Raw genomic sequence first — 6,000 nt, 5'->3', positions numbered from 1 at the left:
TTTTAAAATTTAAAGTTGATACACTAAGGTTATAGTTAATTGATAGGAGTTAAAAGTAAATGTGCCTGGGAAGTTAAAAGCATCTTCATAGTCTTCCTTTATATTTTCTACTTCTATGATGAATGAAAATATTATAACTTGGCTGACACACACATCATAAAAAAAGCATAAACCATAAAAGAAGTATTAAATACACTTAGTATCAATTGCACACATGCCTGTACTGTTTAACAGCAAGAATATTCCCAGATGTGAATCGTGTTTCCACACTGAACAACCAATCGATTAGGAAATGTCTAATGCAATCAAAGCTCATGTTGTCCTGTTTTCTTCTCATGTGCAGTTAATGAATTGCTCTATATTTTCATCACCGTTCATGCTATTTGTTTTGTTGATTAAAATCAGATTCAATATTTGTCAGAATAATTATTTCACTAAATTTGCAGAATATTTTTGCTGGAATTCCACTTGTTTTGTAGTGGAGAAACTGAGCTGTAAACAAAATGAACCTTGGTATACACCCATAGTACTGTATGATTATCTGCAATCTGAAAGCTAAAGGCACATGACAAGTGAGAGAATTCTTTATCTGATTATTTACCTGTAGATTTTAGAACCACACTGGACACATATGTACTGCATGTACCAAACTTGCCATCTATATTTTAGGAGACATGGTTGGCACTGGTAGGCAGGTCAGTGGTAACCAGCACAATCATCTAGTTATTTTGTGTTTGAATATTTGTATGTCTACTCATACAAGGTTGGATACATATAATCACATATAATTAAAAAAAAGTGTAGAATCAGTCAGCATGTTCAGTAGTCCTTGTACCAGCATCACAGATTTAAGGCTGGCAAATATATTCACTCAGTAATTAAACTCAACCAAACTGGAAATACCACAGAAGTTGTATTTGTAGTACTGTGGTTGAAACGTGGTTGAAACGTGGTTAATAAGGCACTGTTAATGGGTGCGGTGGACTAAAGGGGATGTGTGTTTGTTTGTTTTTTTGTTTTTTTCTCTCTCGCGCCATTTCTGTAATGGTCTGGGCTCCTATATGAATCATCACACATGGATTAAAACAGCACGTTCCCAATGTGAGGAAAATGTCACTGGTGTTGAAGAGCCACTACATGAAACACACATAAATTTTAAATGTCATTTAGCACAAATGATATAATTATAAATTATTCTACTCAGCCTTGTTTGAGTTGAAACACTCTGAGATTCTGACTGTGAATCTCCCAACTGATGCTGTAAGGAGGATGCTGAATCGCTGTTAATTACCACAGAGTGAAATAATGTAAATGAAAAATATACATGGCCGAAAGGCTTACTGAAGGATAAAATTAAAAGAAAAGAGTTGCTAAATTAGTAATTTGTTATATAATTGGAAGATCATGCAGAGGTTTAGAGAGAAAGAAATTCAGTTTATGTGGAGGTGTAGAAAAGCCGTACATGATTCATATATTGGAGTATTTCCTTGTCTGTCTGATTTAATGTAATTTTCTCCTTATATTTTTTCTCTCATTGTTACTACCTGATATTTCATTCCTTTTTTTCTTTCTATTTTACCTAACATACCAATCATACAGTATGAAATCTCGGGGCAGTCTCAAGGTGGGTCAGTTATTTTTTGGCTTAACCTCAACAGCAGGGCCAGTCCTATAAATGTGAATGACTGTCGCTGATTTACTGGCTGATAAAGCTAAACCAGTGGTTTGTTGGCTAAGTGTTGGAGTTTTCCCACTGGATGTTGCTCTTTCAAAATGAATTGGCGTGAATAGTTTCTATTGCGTCATCAAGCGTTGCAGGGATTTTTAACTTAGCACCTTTGTCACTGGATTTACTGACATTTCTTTTTTTTTTTCAAAAAGCACCATGTGGTCACTTGATTTAGGAAACAGCTGACATAGATGTGAATGAGCTTCTAACTTTGTCTCTGAGTGATCATTTTACAAGTAAATGTCAAAATGCTGAAATCACGGCACACACGTCGTCTTCTGTGCGTTATGAGACAACATCACAGTTATAAAATCAGGATTTTAGCAGTGCAGAGCAACAGCTTGGAAATGGCCTGGGAGTGACTGAGTGAATTTATAGTTGTTTACAGTGGTTCCACAACAGTTTTCAACTATGTCCTCAGTTTGAAATTGAGTGGTATTGATCAGTCTAGGACTTGTTTGTGCAGTTAAGAGATTTGGATGATCCTGGACCATGGTAGGGAAAAGTAAAAGAATTTAAGGAAAAGAATAAGAGAATGTTTGTACACGACGCCCACTGTGTGTCTTTTCAACAGTTTTGTGTAATATGTGTAGTTTACTGTCATATCTGTATATGGTGGTTCTGTATTGTTGGATTGCCTTTTGTACCCACAGCGGCTGGCATACTAGGTTCACACCAGGGCACACCAGTGGTCCATCCCAACACAACCTGAGCAAGAGAAAAAGCAGCAGGGAACAGCGAGAGCTTAAGTCTCACTGTGTTTGTATAAGTGAGAACAAAGGCTCAAGGGACTACAAATATTATGAGTACCAGGAGGAAATGAGAAGTGGTGGATATGCAATAAAAAGTGCTCATAGGGGGGAAAATTAAATGTGGTGTTATACACCACATCTGCTCTGTGCTAACTCACTTCAAGTACTGGTAGATTAATCCAAATCTTTTTTTTAAAAGCTAAAGATGGACTGCAGAAAAAAAAAAATTAAAATTGGGTCTCATGCAAGAACATTTTTGTATTCTTATCCTAACACTCTTAAGTGCACAAACGTGCGGTAGCATTTGTGAGATTTGATCATCAGTATGATCAATGCCCTAAAATCGGCATATGGTTACCTGTTCCTGTGGAAAAGCTTAAATCACAAAAATATCACTCTGGAAAAAAGAAAAAAGCCAGAAATTAGCACACAAAAAGAGAAGATGTCTGTGGTCATATTAGTAATAAAAACAGGGCATTGTCAAGCCATGATGATGTTTATGTATTAAGTTTGCATTAAGTTTTAGATAGTTCAAATCAAATCTGTCCGTAGGAGTGGCTCTTGCATGAGGCCCGTTGTGTCTTGCTCAGAATGGTCACATACTGAAGACCTACAGAGGATAAAATTTCCTTGTCGAGCATGCACAAGAGGATGACATATAAAAAGCACCACTGCATGGTGACAGGGTGTGGATATTAGACTGCACACTGGAGAAGAACATTTTTTAAATTGTTTTTCTCCTCCTGTGCAGATTTTCATGTCAAAGCTGGAAATGTGTTTCAATCAGAGAAAAACACTTAATGTCACAGCTATTATAAGATCACAAAATGTGTGTCCTCTAAGCTTTAATGCATCTTTCAAACAATCGAAAAATACCTGGTAATTTGAATATCTGTTCATCTCCAGCCTTAGTAAATCGCAACTATGCCACTTTAATGTGGTTTAAGGCCATTCCAGTGGCAATTGGGCAATTAAGATGGAAATCTAAGTATAAGTCAGCTCACTTTAAAACAGATCCTTTCAACATTATTCTGACTCTGCAAAAAAATGGTGCATTGTTAAACATATTCAAATTATGTTCCCTGAAGCAAGTGGCACAGCACAAACTGTTTAGGTTAGAGACTGGGATAAGATGATTCGTGAACTCCTGGTGCTGTGTTCTGAGCTGATTACCCATTCCACAGAGAGAGAGAGAGAGAGAGAGAGAGAGAGAGAGAGAGAGAGAGAGAGAGAGAGAGAGAGAGAGAGAGAGAGAGAGAGACGTGTTGAAAGGGGGGGTAGGATGGTGAGGCAGGAGGGGCTCTTGTTTTGCTGTCCCAAATCAACTGGCCTACTTGATGGGGATACAAAGGAGGAGAAATAGAAGGAAGGAGGAGGGATGAAAATCACACTGGAATTCAAACTAAACAGATGGAGGATTGTTGAAAACTCCTGAGAAATCTCATCTGTGTGTTGTCTCGTGTTGAATTGAGGGATGCATACACAACCAAGCCGCAGATGTGAGAGAACATATAACAAACTGTAACAAAGCTGCTATTTAATTATCACACAATGTCCATTCTGCATGTTTTTCCCCAATCTGAGTTGATGTCCAGCCAAACCATGCCCATATAAACCTAAAAGAGATGTGCATAGATGGAGACACAGCATCATCTGCTCTGAAATTTATCTAGCTTAGACCTATGAATTAATAATTACTGTGTGTAAATATCATTTTCATATTAACATTTTATAAGGTGTAAAATTTGTCTGGTTCAGTCTGGTTAGAACTAGTTCATATCTTCTCTTGGATCTCTTCCCATCTCTCTACCTCGTGTGTCCCCGAGCTCAAAGCCTGTTCAGTGGAGGATATGAAAAAATAAAACCGAATTAGAAAGTGATAAAGTCAGTATAAGGGTTGGTTTTGAAGAAAAGTAAAAAATAAAACGTAATCCACTGGCAATGAATTGTGAGAGCATATGACAGCGTGTGCTGGTGACTGTGTGAGTGCGTTTGTGGGGAAAAATAGAAAAAGCCGGCAGAGAACATAATCAGAGCGTCTCCTTCTTCACACGAGCTTATGAGTTGCATAAGGCAGGTGCTACACATCCAGGGTATGGTGCTCCATCTTCATTAAAACAATTCATTGAATGACCAGAAAAACAGAAACACCGGCATGATGTCATGCAATGCAATAACCTGCAATAAAATATATTACCAGCTTTTGTTCAGACTATAACTTTCTCTTCTCAGTTCTGTGACATATTTTGAGGCTTGTCCTTTGTAGTAAGTGTTGTATTGAGTTTACTGAAAGATTCTCTCCACAACATTTGCATCCATATAGTAAGTGTTTCTACTTTTTCTATTATTATTATTAATAATAGAAATTACACTGTCAAAAAATGTAAAGTTTCAGAGATCCCCCAGCAGCATCAACAAACAACCAAAAACTTTCCAGGTAGTATGTTCTATGACTTGTTAGATCATACATAGAGTAAATTTGCTCAACACATGATTTATGCTTTCAAATTTACTTGCACACAAAACTGAAAGATTCAACAATCAACAATATTGTTAATATTTTAACATTTGTTGAAAAGAACAGTTCAACATTTAGGAGAATAGGCTCTATCTCTTTCATGTCAAGAAGATCGATACCCCACTCGTGCATGGTAAATATGAAGCTACAGCCTGGAGACGATTAAACGAGTACTGTACCAATTACTCCTTTAACACTGTCTGACTCACAGAGGACACTTCAATAATTGATAAAAATCAATAAAGCAGAACCAGAGATATCATTTTTATTCCACACAGTTTCTTTTTCCTTGTCAAAACCAGGCGCCTACATTACCCACAACGCAACTCAACCACTGACAGCTTGGCTTGAGACTCAGGCTTGTTAGCAGCTAATATAGTCTCAAGCCACTAGCCTCAAGCAGGGATGAGGCATGAGCTGCAGAAGTCTGGCAAGCTGACTTTTTCTCAACAAGTTTGTTTCATTTTCAACCTTGTGTTGGTCTTAGTCCCAACATACGTTGTGCAGCTCCCTGTGGAGCCACAATCGGCTTTATACAGCTTCACTTATGCAGTTGTATCTCAAACACAACCACTGTGGCTGCAGGGCTCATTAATGGTCTGACAACTTTCGCTTTTTATTTTGCACCACGTCTTACTGATTGCACCTTGGCTAGTACAGTTGAAATGTCCAATCTAACAACAGTAATGTATGAGGGGGAGAGCACTGAGTGGACCAATACATAGTAGCCTCAGTCCCCCTTTAACCTCAGTTAATGATGTCTTAGTAACTTGACACTAATTTGAATGCACAAGTTTTAAAGTTGTGAGCTTGAGTTACTAATTCATGTGCATGAGGTAAGAGGGAAAAAAAAATGTAAAAATGAGTCATGACGCCTACAGGGCTCTGTGGGATTGCATTACAACGGAAAAGGTTTTTTTTTTCTGGTCAGTTTATGACAAGATAGAGAAAAATGGGGCAAACAAGGGACAGTCACATTTGTGTGGACATACAGAAGCCCT

Source organism: Toxotes jaculatrix, chromosome 16, assembly GCF_017976425.1.
Source record: "Toxotes jaculatrix isolate fToxJac2 chromosome 16, fToxJac2.pri, whole genome shotgun sequence".
In the NCBI taxonomy this organism is placed as follows: domain Eukaryota; kingdom Metazoa; phylum Chordata; class Actinopteri; family Toxotidae; genus Toxotes; species Toxotes jaculatrix.
Note: the sequence above shows the minus strand (reverse complement) of the source record.